The sequence below is a fragment of the Pongo abelii genome, chromosome 4 (assembly GCF_028885655.2).
Source record: "Pongo abelii isolate AG06213 chromosome 4, NHGRI_mPonAbe1-v2.0_pri, whole genome shotgun sequence".
NCBI classification, from domain to species: Eukaryota; Metazoa; Chordata; class Mammalia; order Primates; family Hominidae; genus Pongo; species Pongo abelii.
In genome coordinates, this window is record NC_071989.2 from 141,523,431 (window position 1) to 141,538,458 (window position 15,028).

At 39.9% G+C, this 15,028-nt stretch overlaps 1 long non-coding RNA gene across 3 annotated transcripts in view; it reads left to right on the forward strand.

Moving 5' to 3' along the window:
• LOC129059707 (uncharacterized) overlaps positions 1-15,028 on the forward strand; it is a 162,408-nt gene that overhangs the window by 41,201 nt on the left and 106,179 nt on the right. For 2 of the 3 annotated variants that reach the window (XR_008525738.2, XR_008525735.2), the window contains one exon: positions 896-1,007. The exons of the other annotated variant lie outside the window; for it this stretch is intronic. This is a non-coding gene — a long non-coding RNA (uncharacterized LOC129059707). The remainder of the gene's footprint in view (positions 1-895; positions 1,008-15,028) is intronic. 3 annotated transcript variants of the gene reach the window in all.

A 15,028-nucleotide genomic window follows, 5' to 3' on the forward strand; every position in this document is an offset into this window, starting at 1 on the left:
TGCCGCAACTAGGAGGGGACAGAGGCTCCTAAATATTGGACAGAGCTCATGGCTAGTAAAGACAACAGGAAACCAGCAGGTGCTGGTGGGTGTCACTTCCACCCTTAAAACCTCTCCCAGGCTGGGTGCGGTGACTCACGCCTGTAATCCCTGCACATTGGGAGGCAAACACCTGAGGTCAGGAGTTTGAGACCAGCCTGGCCAACATGGTGAAACCCTGTCTACTAAAATAGAAAAATTAACTGGGCATGGTGGTGCATGCTTGTAATCCCAGCTACTTGGGTGGCTGAGGAAGGAGAATTGCTTGAACCTGGGAGGTGGAGGTTGTAGGGAGCCGAGATTGTGCCACCGCACTCCAGTCTGGCAACAGAGTGAGATTCCATCTAAAAAAAAAAGCCTCTCAAACATATATACAGTCATGCACCACTTAGGATGGGGATGCATTCTGAGAAATGCATCATTAGGTGATTTCATCATTGTGCAAATATCATAGAGTGTGCTAGCACAAACCTAGATGGTACAGCCCAATATACACCTAGGCTATACGATATGGACTGTTGCTCCTAGGCTACAAACCTGTACAGCAGGTTACTGTACTGATTACAGTAGGCACTTATAAAACAATCCTAAGTATTTGTGTATCTAAACATAGAAAAGGTACAGTACAAATATGGTATTTATACGTATATACATATATGGTATATTCTATGTATCTACATAAATACAAATATACCCATGGAAAATTCATAGTACTTGTGGGTATGTTTATGTGTGTGTTTAAAAATAGGAGAGGTAATAAATACATTCTACAAACTTGCTTTTTTCATTTAACAAAACTTCTTGGCTATCCAGCCATATTATCAGTATCTAAAGGTCTCTTATTTTTTAAAAACAGCTTCAAGATTGTGGTAGGCAGAAGAATACACTCTGCCCCCCAGCCTTCACCAGATGTCCACTGTGAATATATTACCTTCCATGGCAGAGGAACTTTGTAAATGTGATCATGGGTAAGGACCTTGAGAGGAAGAGATTGTTTTGGATTATGAAGGTGGGCCCAATCTAATCAATGGGGGCATTAAAAGTGGAAGAGGGAGGCAGAGGTAGGTCACAGAGAGGCGATGGGAGAAGGACCTGCTGTTTGGAGGGTGGAGGAATTGGGCCGTGAGCCAAGTGATGCAGCAACCCCTAGAAACTGGGAATGGCTCTCGGCTTGCAGCCAGCAAGAAAAAGAATAAATCAGTAGGAAATGAATTCTCCCCGCAAGCCTCCAGAAAGGAACACAGCCTGGAGACACCTTGATTTTAGTCTGCGGAGACACACACTGGACTTCTGAGTACCAGAAGTGAAAAGGAATAAATTTGTGTTGTTTTAAGTTGGTAATTTGTCATGGCAGCAATGAAAAAGACCACAACGGTGTTCCTTGGGGTAGCCTCCCCATGGTTTATTTAGCTATTCCCCTGTTGGTGACGGAAGTTTACATTCCTCATTTTCTTTAATGGAATGCTTTATGGGAAGTGTGTACACAAGGGAAGGTGTTGTTCTAGGACAGGGTTTTCTAAAAATATCTTTGATAATCTCCAGTAAGAAATACATTTTATGTAATGATCCAGTGGACATACCCACATATAAAACAAAACTTCAATAAACTATACTTGTCCTCAATACCTGTGTTACATTCTGATTATTTTCTGGGCTACTCTATTCTATTCCATTCAGAACATGCTGGTTGCCAGCCACTAAATTTATTTCACAGTTCATGAATGGATTTCAACCGAAAGTTTAAAAAATACTACTCTAGAAGCCGCTTGGCTAGGCTATCATGTGGTAAACTAAGTGAACATGTGCTCTGACCACCACTCAGCCCAGCAGGGACACCAAAAAATGAGGATTCTTTTTTTTTTTTGGTTCTTAATTTTGAGGATTCATTTTTTGATGACATAATCTACAATTGTGCCATCAGAAAATTTAGAAATAAGTGATTTTAGCATGTGTTTTATGGTTTAGTATTGCTCTTATTCATTAAATTTGAAAACTTTTTATTTGGAAATATGGAGTCCCAAGAAGTTACAAAGACACTACATAGAAGTCCTGTGTGCCCATCATCCAATTTTCCCCAATGGTTACATCTTACATACTACTTTTTTGAGATGGAGTCTCACTTTGTTGCTCAGGGTGGAATGCAATGGTGTGATCTCGGCTCACTGGAACCTCTGCCTCCCGAATTCAAGCGATTCTCCTGCCTCAGCCTCCCAAGTAGCTAGGATTACAGGCACCTACCACCACGCCTGGCTAGTTTTTGTATTTTTAGTAGAGACGGGGTTTCACCTTGTTGACCAGGCTGGTCTGGAACTCCTGATCTCAAGTGATCCACCCACCTTGGCCTCCCAAAGTCCTGGGATTACAAGCGTGAGCCACCATGCCCAGCCACATCTTACATAATTATAGAACAAGATTGAAACCAGGAAACTGACACTGGTATGATGTATCGTATGGTTAATATCATTTTATCAGTTGTGTGGATTCCTGTAGACAGTGCAATCAAGATACAGAACTAGTATCTTCCTGTAAAGATCTCCCTGGTGCTACCCCTTTAGAGTCAGACCCATGCCTCTTCCTCAGCCATTCCTAACCTCTGGAGCTACTAATCTATTTTCTGTCTCTATAAATTTGTCATTTTGAGAATGTTATATAGATGGAAAAATGTGTACCTTTTAAGATGGGTTTTTTTTCACTTAGCATAATGTCCTGGAGCTCCATCCAAGTTGTTGCATGTGTGAATAGTTCATTCCCTTTTATTGATAGTAGTATTCCATGGTATGGGTGTTTGACCATCATTGTATTAAGGGAGGTTTTTATTGTTTCCAATTTTTTTTTTTTTTTTTTTTTTTTTTGAGATGGAGTCTTACTCTGTCGCCCAGGCCGGAGTGCAGTGGCGGGATCTCGGCTCACTGCAAGCTCCGCCTCCCGGATTCACGCCATTCTCCTGCCTCAGCCTCCCAAGTAGCTTGGGACTACAGGCGCCTGCCACTACGCCCGGCTAATATTTTGTATTTTTAGTAGAGACGGGGTTTCACCGTTTTAGCCACGATGGTCTCGATCTCCTGACCTTGTGATCCGCCCGCCTCAGCCTCCCAAAGTGCTGGGATTACAGGCGTGAGCCACCACGCCCGGCCTTGTTTCCAATTTTTGGCTATTGTAAATAAAGCTGTTATAAATAACCATGTTCAAGTGTCATATGGATATATTATTATTCCTCATTGATTTCTGGGTCATACACAATTGCCAGTCATATGATAAGTATATATTTAATTTTCTTTTTTTGAGATGGAGTCTCACTCTGTCGCCCAGGCTGGAGTGCAGTGGTGTGATCTCGACTCACTGCAAACTCTGCCTTTCAGGTTCGCGCCATTCTCCTGCCTTAGCCTCCTGAGTAGCTGGGACTACAGGTGCCTGCCACCATGCCCGGCTAATTTTTTGTATTTTTAGTAGAGATGAGGTTACACCATGTTAGCCAGGATGGTCTCGATCTCTTGACCTTGTGATCCACCTGCCTCGGCCTCCCAAAGTGCTGGGATTACAGGCGTGAGCCACTGCGCCTGGCCATATATATTTAATTTTTAAAGAAATTGCTAAGTTGCTTTCTGGAGTGGCTATATCAGCAGTGTGAGAGAGATACAGTTTCTCCACCTCCTTGTCAGCAGTTGGCATTGTCACTACTTATTTTAGCTGCTCTAACAGCTATAGTGATATCTCGTTGTAATCTTGATTTGCGTTTCCCTAATGGCTGATGATGTTGAACATCTTTCATGGGCTTATTTGCCATCTGTATATTCTTTTCAGTGAGATGTCTCTTCATGTGTATTGTTTTTTATTTTGAGAGTTTCATGCTAGTCTGGTGGGAGATGTGGTAGAAGCACAATATTTTTTGGTGATTTTTAGTGCTGAATGGATACTAAGCTTTGAAGTTTCTGGTCTTTGAATAAGCAGACATAGACAACGTGACTATAGTAGTTTATACTTCTAGCACTTTTTGGGGTTCCTGTTTCCACATACCTTCATAAATATTTAATGTTGTTAACCTTATTCTTTTTTTTTCTAATTTGATGAGTCACAATTGATCCAACTATTTTAATCTGCATTTGACTGAATACTAGTAAGGATACGCATCTTTTTATAATGTTTTGGACATTTGTATTCTCAAAAATGATCTGTTTGTAGCTTTTGCCACTTAAAAATGAATCTTTAATCACACAAATAAATTACATCTTATTTATTTATTTATTTATTTATTTATTTATTTATTTATTTATTTGAGACAGAGTCTGTCTCTGTTGCCCAGGCTGGAGTGCAGTGGCAACATCTTGGCTCATTGCAACCTCTACCTCCCAGGCTCAAGTGAATCCTCCTACCCCAGCCTCCCGAGTAGCTGGGATTACAGGCCAGTGCCACCACACCCAGCTAATTTTTGTATTTTTAGTAGAGATGGGTGATTTGATTTGGCTGTGTCTCCACCTAAATCTCATCTTGAATTCTAGTTCCCATAATCTTCACATGTCGTGGGAGGGACCTGGTCGGAGGTTATTGAATCATGGCGGTGGTTACCCTCATGCTGTTCTCATGATAGTGAGTTCTCGTGAAATCTGATGGGACACTTCTCCTTCCTGCTGCCTTGTGAAGAAGGTGCCTTGCTTCTCTTTCACTTTCTGCCATAACTGTAAGTTTCCTGAGGGCTCCCCAGCCATGCAGAACTGTGAGTCATTTGAACTTCTTTCCTTTATAAATTATGCAGTCTCAAATATGTCTTTATTAGCAGTGTGAGAATGGACTGATAACAAAGGGATTTTGCCATGTTGTCCAGGGTGGTCTCAAACTCCAGAGCTCAAGTGATTTACCTGCCTTGGCCTCCCAAAGTGCTGGGATTGCAGGCGTGGGCCACTGGGCCAGCTTGTCTTATTATTCTTAATAATTTTTTTTTAAAAAGGAAAATGATTGGTAACGTTAAAGTCCCCTTTGAATACCATTCTGTCTCTTAACATATCACCCCAACACTTAGTTGCTTAAAATGACAATCATTTATCCATGAGTGTACAGGTTGGCTGGGTAGTTCAGCTGATTTGGGCTGACCTTGCTCATGCATCATGACCTTGGTCAGCGAGCTGGATGCCTGTGATGTAGTTGGTCTGATGGCCTGGATTGGAACGACTTTGCTTTCCTGCTGTTATCTTTCATATCCTTCCATTAGGGTATTCTGGAAATGTTCTCATCATGTGAGTCCAAGAAACATTCAAGCACTTTTTGAACACCCTTCTTGTGACAATTTTGCCTCTGTTCCATTGGCCAAAGCAAGTCACATGGTTAAGTACAGAGTTAGTGTGCAATGATACTACTAAAAGGCACAGATAGAGGGAAGCATGAAGCTTTGGGGCCACTAACGTAGTCAGTCTACCATTGTGCACTTTTGGCCACAACTAACTATATCCCTCCCATATGCAAAATATGCTCACCCCCCGTTCTAGGATCCCCAAAAGGTTATCCAATCACATCATTATGTTTGAAGCCTAGGATCTCATGATCTATATCAGCTCTGCTTGTGGCTCCTTGGATGCAATTTCTCTTGATCTGGGGACCTATGAACTAAAAAGATAATTTTTCTCCCCCTCCTAACATACAGTGGTAAGACAGGGACAGGAAAATTGCAATAGATACTCCTACTCAAAAGAGTGGGAGGCACATTGCATCACTGTCGGTAACAATTCTACAATCCAGCTTGGAAAACATTGTCGGGTTCCCCTATTTTGGGAAGAACTTCACTTGCAGGTACCCCTTACCACAGAGGTGGTGAATATCCCTTGATTAACACCCAATTCTGCTCACTCAGAGTGGCTTTCTTTTCTTTCTTTTTTTTTTTTTTTGAAAGAGGGCTTCTAGTTTCTATGAAGTTTTCAAATCCACTATTTTCCAAGGCCCTTGGCTTCACCCTTTGAGGTGTCCTCCTTTTTCCATTATCCTTCTTGGCCGCTTCTGAAGAGAAGATATGCCCTTTAAGCAATGTCCTTCTCAGCCTTCTTCCTGTCCACAGACCTTTTTTCATTTTGAATAATTTCTACTCAGACTGGGGGCATTTATGACAATGGAACATCCTCAAAAACATCGTGGGTTTTCTAGGCTTCTCATTGCATTTAATGCCATTTGTCAAAAGCCACACCCATAATTTTTTGAGAACTTTATCTTTTTTAGACTTAACCACTGCTGCTCTGGGCATGTCAGACATGTTTTAAAGACTCCTAGGTTCCCTTTCTTCAGGGACAAGAACTATAAGGCAATACCAAGTGTTCATTCAAGCTTCTGCTTATGCCAAGTTTTCTATTGCTCCATTGGCCAAAGCAAATACATAGCTAAGCCCAGTGTCAGTATGGTCAGTCACTGCAAGAGGGCATGGATTCAGGGAAATATGAAAAATTGAGGCTTTAATGCAATCCATCTATCATAAAAGGTAATTTAAAAAATGTTGGTGTGATTTCTTGGGTGTGTGTGCACATAAATATTAACTGTATATGATTCTGCATCTTGCTATTTTCACTTAGTAATATCTTTTCTTTGATAAATTTCTTTTAACTGCTATAAGAATTTCATAGTACAAATATATAGTGCATTTTACTGAGCCATTTCTGTGATGAACGAACATTTAGGTTATTTCTAATTTTTTCACTATTACTTTATATAGTCTGAGACATACTTCCCCCCCCATTTTATCATCTCTGATATTATTATGATACCTTACAAGTATTTGGGAGTTTTATTCTTAGTATGTAGAATAATTATGCATCTTGTAATCAGTGTTGCTTTAGGTTTGACAAAATGTGATACAAACGTTTATGAACATTCTGCTTGGACTGATTTCTGAATCAGTTTAACCATTTATACTCTCAGCACTGCTTTCCATCCTTGCCAATAATTGGTTCATAGTTAGTTTTTCGTGATTTGCCAACATGATAGATGTGAAATGGTATCTCACTGCAATTTTAAATTTACTTTTCTGATTACTAGTTAGGTTAAACATTGCTTCATATTTCTTGGCCATTTAGGTTTTCTTTCTGTGAATTATCTGTTAGATCTTTTCCACATTTTTATAGGGTTGTCTTTTTCTTGCTGATTTGTAGAAATTCTTTATATATTATAGACACTAATCTTTTGTTGGTGTGTTGCAAATATCTTCTTCCATTCTGAAGTTTAACTTCTTTGTTTGTAGTGTTCTTTATTATATAGATAATTTGAGTTTAATGGAGTTGAATTTTAAAAATTAATTTTTTAATGGTTTGAAATTTTTGTGTCTTGTCTAAAAAATTCTTCACTACTATTACTACTAGTAGTAGCAACTACTATTTCTCCAACAGTTACTATGTGCCAGGCACTGTTCTAAGTGTATTAACTAATTCAATTATCATAACTCCTTTGGATAGTTTTTATTATTAACCTTACCCTACACCTAGAAAACTGGGTGAACCAGTTTGTGCTAGGTTAAATAATGCACCACCCCAAAGATAACCACATCCTTATTCCTGGAACCTGTGGATATTACCTAAAGGATGGATTTTATATGGCAAGATATGTAATTGGGGTGAAATTATCTGAATTATTTGGGTGTGCCTCCAGTGTAATCGTAAGTATCCTCATGAGAAGGAGGCAGAGGGAGGTACCACATAGTAGAAGAGGAGAAGGCAGTGTGGCCACAGAGGCAGAGGTTGGCATGATGCAGCCACAAGCCAAGAAATACCAGTACCACCAGGAGCTGGAAGAGGCAAGGAACATGGAACATACTTTCACATTATTGTCTATGTGTTTTTCCTCTTTAATGAATTGCCTGTCTATCCACTTTCCTATTAGGTTCTCTTTTTTCCTGGGAGATCGTCATCTAGACTGGATACCTAGTTATGTGTATGATACATATATATTTTCCAGTATGTAACATGACTTTTTGTGTTGCTTATGTTGTTTTTTGCCAAAATTTTACATTTTGATTTAGTCAACTTTATTATTTTTTCTTTATATACACCTGTTTGTGATTATTATGTATGTTTCTAGAGACAGGGTCTCATTCTGTGACCCAGGCTAGAGAGCGGTGGCCTGATCATGGCTCACTTGAATCCTAGTCTCAGGCGATCCCTCCATCTCAGCCTCTGGAGGAGGTAGGACTATAGGCACACATCACCACAACCAGCTATTTTTTTTTTTTTTTTTTTTTTTGAGATGGAGTCTTGCTCTGTCACCCAGGCTGGAGTGCAGTGGCACTATCTTGGCTCACGGTAACCTCCGCCTCCCGGGTTCAAGCGATTCTCCTGTCTCAGCCTCCCGAGAAGCTGGGATTACAGGTGTGTGCCACCATGCCTGGCTAATTTTTGAATTTTTAGTAGAGGCAGGGTTTCACCATATTGGTGGTCTCAAACTCCACCATGTCAGGCTGGTCTCGAACTCCTAACCTCAGGTGATCCACCTGCCTCGGCCTCCCAAAGTGCTGGGGTGAGCCACCACGCCCTGCCTAATTTTTAAAGTTTTCTGTAGAGGTGGGGGTCTCACTGTATTGCCCAGGCTGATCTTGAACTCCTGGCCTCAAGAGATCCTCCTGCCACAGCCTCCCAAAGCACTGGGATTACAGGTATGGGCCACTACACTAGGCCTGTTTGTGATTTAAGAAGATTTTCTCAGACTTTATATTGTCTTCTAAAGCTTTGACTTTTTGGAATATTTAGGTTCTTTCATCTATCTGGAATTTATTTTTGAGAATAGCGTGTAGGGACATAATTTTATTCAAAAATAGAGAGTCAGTTGCCTCAATACCATTATTAACACGTCCAGTTTTCTCCCACTGACTTGAAATGATGCTATCTACACATGAACCCATTTCTGAGCTCTCAATTACATTTCTTTGGTCCATCTCTCCTTACTCTAAAACCAAACAATATCAATACCTATAGTTTCATAAAACGTTTTGATATTTGGTAGGGCAAGTTCTCCTCTTTTCGTTTCAAAACAGTTATTTACTATGTTCACATATATACGTTTTCATGTGCATTTTAGAATCACCTTATGCAAGTCCTTGCAAATCTTGTTTTGGTATTGGGATTGTGTTTGCATTGAATGTTTAGATTATTGGAAGGGAGCTGAAAATGTTATTATAAAAAATCTTCCTGTTCTCGAAAATGGTTTCTCTCTCCGGGTCATTTTCATTATTGTTCAGTTAAGTCTTACAGTTATACTATTTCTTGCACATTTCTTATTAGGTGTATGCCAAGGCACATTATGGTACTGATATCTTTCCTTTCCTACTATAAAACTGGTTAGCGCTAATATATAGGAGCAATTGATTTTTTGCTATATAGAAGTTTGACTTGGTTGTAGTTGTAGTCGAATTTATGATTTTTTTTTTTTTTTTTTTTTTTACTTTAACAGCTTCTAGATTTTAAATTATATGAAGGAACGTTCTCTCCCAATCATCATGTTGGATATTCACCTGTGTTTTTTTCTAGTACTTGTATGGTTTCAGTTTTTAACTTTTAGGCCTCTGATCTGTTTGGCATTTATTCCGGGGTTTGGTGTAAAGGATGGACCCAGTTTTATCTTCTTCTCTATGACTATCCTAGTGCACCAACTCCATTTTATCCCTAAAGCCTGTCTTTCCCCACTGATTTGAGATACTGCCCTAATGTAAACTAAATGTTCTTATTTCTGAGTTTTCTCTTCTGTTCCATTAATCTGTCTAGTCATGCACAGTACTCTACTGTCTTAACCATAGAAGCCTTATAATGAGTTTTCATGCCTAGTAGGGTTGGGTGTGTGTGATTTATTTATTTTGGCATTTAGTGGGCCCTTTCATTCGGCAGACACATGTCTATCTTCTGTTGTGGGAGGTGTTTATTTTTCTTCCTTCTTTTCCTTTGCTCATTTTCTTGTGTAGTTTCTATTATTCTATTCCTTGGTAGCCATTTCTGGAAGAGCTCTGGGCCTCTGATTCATTCTTTAGATGTGTTAATTCTGCAACTCAGCACTTTTATTATCTTCTTAATATCAACAGTTCAATTTTTATTGAGCCTGGTTCTTTCTTCATTGCTTATTCTTTTTACTTAATGGATGTGGTATCCTCCCATATTTTTCTAAGTATATAAAATATTTTTATGGTAAAAGATTCTGTTCCAGTCACGCTATTGACCGTGTTTCCTTTGAGCTCTCCTGTTTGGTGAGTTTGTCTCTCCCTCATGGCGTAGACAGTCCTCAAATGTTTGGAGATCTGTCATTGTGCGCTTATTTTTTATTTTTTATTTATTTATTTTCAGCTTTCATCTGTGTTTATTTTTTTTCATATAAAAGTTACATGTTTGAAATGTCTGCAGGAAGATGCCACCATCAGACAGGTAAGCTGGGGCATATATATTACAATGTAACCCTGTGGAGGTCGTGGGGCCGGAGCGGGAAGATGCTCCCCAGAATCGGGTTCAGGTCAGACATGGTGTGTGCCTGTCTCTCCTTGCCCCCCCGACACCTGCAGGTGAGGACTGACCTCTGCGAGGAACGAGTCCTCCGCCTGGCTCATGTCTGTCTGTGAAGACTGATTCCCACAACCCGCCCGGGCCCCCCAAAGGAACAGACGAGCCACGGCCAGGCTGCAGCACTGAGCACAGAGCTCAGCAATAACCAGGCCCAGGCGCAGGGGGACGCCTGCCATCAATAAGTTAGACATACATCGCACCTTGCCGTCCTCACGCAGGTAGCCCCCGGGCACTGCTCATGTGCTGCCTGGGCCCTGCTGCTCAGAACACCAAGGGCTCTCAGCGAGGGCCTGGGGAGTTGCTTGGGTACACTGGGGCCAGGCACAGGGTCTGTTCTGAATTTGGGGAAGGTGAAGAGACCCCACCTCTATCCGGCTCAAGCCCAAGAACAAGGCAGACAGAGCTGTGGACGGCACCCGACCACAGACACGGTTCCGCCTGCTGCTGGGGTAAGAGGCCTGGTTTCTGAGGCTGCAGCATGGCACTGGCATTGCCTATGCTACAGAGGGGGACTCCTACGAGTCTCACAAATACAGGGAGAATTTCAGTTCGCACAACCCAAGGGCCCTGTGTGCAGAGCGGCCCTCACACGCTGTGCGCTTATTTTTAATGGAGAATCCTTTAGCGCCTGTCTATTGCCTGTTACGATAATTGCCCTATTAAGTCACCTCTGACCCAAGCCTTCTCTAGCTGTGGGTTTCCACTGTGAGCATGAAACATCTTGTGTTTTACCATCCTTTTCTTTTCTCCTGTCTTCTCCTTTCCCTTTCCCTCTTTCTTTACCTCTTCCTTTTCTTTCTTTTTTCTTTTCTTTTCTTTCTTTCTTATCCTGGCCAATGGCATTCCTTTGCCGCTTTTTTTTTTTGTCTTTCAGGGACTTCTCACATTTTGTGGTCAGCCAGAGTGTCCCTTCTTGTTTTGAGCAGAGTATATAGTAATTATTAAACTTTTGCCCGGTACTTGAATAGATTTGTTGCAGGAGTGGGAGACTATCCTTGATTCAGTTCATCACCTTGAAACTGCAACTTCATCATGTTTTCTCTTTTCTTTCCTTTTTAAAATTTTGAAATAATTTTTTTCAGGATTCATGGTAATTTTTCCCCAATTAAAAAATATGTTGGAATATACATAACATAAAATTTACCATCTTAACCATTTTAAAATGTACAGTTCAGTGGTATTAAATACATTAATAATGTTGTGCAAACATCACCACCATCTTTCTCCCAGACTCTTTTCATCTTATAAAAGTGAAACTGTGTACCTGCTAAGCTACTTCCCATTAGCACTCCCTCCAGCCCCTGGATGCCACCATCCTACTTTCTGTTTCTATGAATTTCACTACTCTAAGGGCCTCATATAAGTGGAATCATATAGTATTTGTCTTTTTGTGACTGGCTTATTTCACTTAACATAATGGCCTAAAGGTTTATCCATGTCGTAGCATATATCAGAATTTCTTACCTTTTTTTGTTGTTGTGTTGTTGTTTTTGAGACAGAGTCTCGCTCTGTCACCCAAGCTAGAGTGCAGTGGTTCCATCACGGTTTACTCCTCAACCTCCCAAGTTCAAGCAATCCTCCCAGCTCAGCCTCCCGAGTAGCTGGCACTGCAAGGTGCATGCCACCACACCTGGCTAATTTTAAAATTTTATTTTGTAGAAACTGGGTCTTGCTATGAGCTCAAGGGATCCTCCTGCCTTGGCCTCCCAGAGTGCTGGGATTATAGGTGTGAGCCACCGTGCCTGGCATTATTACCTTTTTATGGCTGAATAGTATGTGTATACCACATTTCGCTTATTCATCTGCTGATGAATGCGTGGGTTGTTTCCACATTCTAGCTATGGTGAATAATGCTGCTGTCAACATGAGTGTACAGATATCTCTTTGAGACCCTGTTTTCAATTCCTTTGTGTGTATCCTCAGAAGTAGAATTGCTGGATCATATGGTAATTCTATTTTTTATTTTTAATTTTTAATTTTTTTTTTTTGAGACAGACTCTTGCTCTGTCACCCAGGCTGGAGTGCAATGGCACGATCCTGGCTCACTGCAGCCTCCACCTCCCAGGTTCAAGCGATTCTCCTGCCTCAGCCTCCTGAGTAGCTGGGACTACAGGCACGTGACACCACACCTGGCTAATTTTTTTGTATTTTTAGTAGAGGCAGGGTTTCACCATGTTGTTCAGGCTCCTCTCAAACTCCTGACCTTGTGATCTGCCTGCCTAGACCTCCCAAAGTGCTGGGATTACAGGTGTGAGCCACCGTGCCTGGTGTATTTTTAATTTTTATGGAAGCCTCATACAGTTTTCTACAGTGGTTGTACCATTTTACATTCCCACCAGCAGTGCACCAAGGTTCCAATTTCTCTACATCCTCTCCAACATGTTATTTTCTGTTTTTTATTTTTTTTGATAGTACTCATCCTAATAGATATGAGGTGATAACTCATTGTAGCTTTCATTTGCATTTCTTCAGTGATTACTGGTATTGAGCATCTTCTCAGTGCTCATTGGGCATTTGTTATCTTTAGAGAAATGTCTATTCAAATCCTTTGCTTCTTTTTGAATCAGGTTTTTGTTTTTTTTGTTGTATTTTGGATATTAATCCATTATCAGATATATGGTTTGCAAATATTTTCTCCCATTTTGTGAGTTGCCTTTTTACTTTGTTGATATTGTCTTCTGATGCACAAAAATTTTAAAGTCCAGTTTGTCTATTTTTTCTTCTGTTGCCTGTGTCTTCGGTGTCATATCCAGGAAATCATTGCTAACTCCAGTGGTGCAAAGTTTTTGCCCTATGTTTTCTTCTAAGGCTTTTATGGCTTTAAGTCTTATGTTTAGGTCTTTGATCTATTTTGAATTAATTTTTATTATGGTGTTAGGTCAGGGTCCAACTTCATTATTGCACATGGATATTCGGTTTTCCCAGTATCATTTCTTAAAAAGACTGTTCTTTTCCCATTGAATGGTCTTGGCATCCTTTCAAAAATCATTTATTTGACTATGAGAAAGTTTATATCTGGGTTCTGTACTTCTTTGGCCTATATGTCCATCTTTCTGTTAGTACCACACTGTTTTGATTACTGCAGCTTTATAGTATGTTTTGAAATCAGGAAGTGTAAATCCTTCCACTTTGTTCTTCTTTCTCAAGATTCTTTTGTCTGTTTGAGTTCCCTAGAGATTCCATAAATTTTAGGATGGGTTTTTCTATTTTCGCAAAAAAATATCATTGGGATTTTAATAGGGACTACATTGAATCTGTAGGTTGCTTTGTGTAATATTGATATCTTAACAATATAAGCCTTTCAATCTATGAACATGGAATGTGTTTCCATTTATTTATGTTATCTTTAGTTTCTTTCAGCAATATTTTATATAATAATTTTTGTTGTTCAGTCTTTGACCTGCTTGGTTAAGTTCCTAAGTTTTTATTGTTTTTGATGCTATTGTAAATGGAATTTTTTTTTTCTAACTTTCTATTCAGGTACTTCATTGTCAGTGTATAGAAATGCAACTGATTTTTGTCTGTTGATTTCATATCTTGTTACTTTGCTGACTCATTTATTAGTTCTAATACTGTTTTTGTGGAATCTTTAGGGGTTTCTACATAAGGCCATATAACCTGCGAATGGAGAGAATTTTACTTCTTTCTTTCCAATTTGGATGTCTGAAAAGATTTTTTTTTTTTTTACATTCCATCAATACCTAGTTTATTGAGAGTTTTTAGCATGAAGGGCAGTTGAATTTTGTCCAAGGGCTTTTCTGTATCTATTGAGATAATCATGTGGTTTTTGTCATTGGTTCTGTTCATGTGATGGATTACGTTTATTGATTTCCATATGTTGAACCAGCCTTGCATCCCAGGGATGAAGCTGATCTGATCGTGGTCGATAAGCTTTTTGATGTGCTGCTGGATTTTCACATCGATGTTCATCAGGGATATTGGTCTAAAATTCTGTTTTTTTGTTGTGTCTGCGAGGCTTTTGTATCAGGATGACGTTGGCCTCATAAAATGAGTTGGGGGGGATTCCTTCTTTTTCTATTGATTGGAATAGTTTCAGAAGGAATGGTACCAGCTCCTCTTTGTACCTCTAGTAGAATTTGGCTGTGAATTCGTCTGGTCCTGGACTTTTTTTGGTTGGTAGGCTATTAATTATTGCCTCAATTTCAGAGCCTGTTATTGGTCTATTCAGAGATCCAACTTCTTCCTGGTTTAATCTTGGGATGGTGTATATGTCCAGGAAATTAACCATTTCTTTTAGATTTTCTAGTTTATTTGCATAGAGGTGTTTGTAGTATTCTCTGATGGTAGTTTGTATTTCTGTGGGATCGGTGGTGATACCCCTTTACCATTTTTTATTGCATCTATTTGATTCTTCTCTCTTTTCTTCTTTATTAGTCTTGCTAGTGGTCTGTCAATTTTGTTGACCTTTTCAAAAAACCAGCTCTTAGATTCATTGATTTTTTTGAAGGGTTTTTTGTGTTTCTATC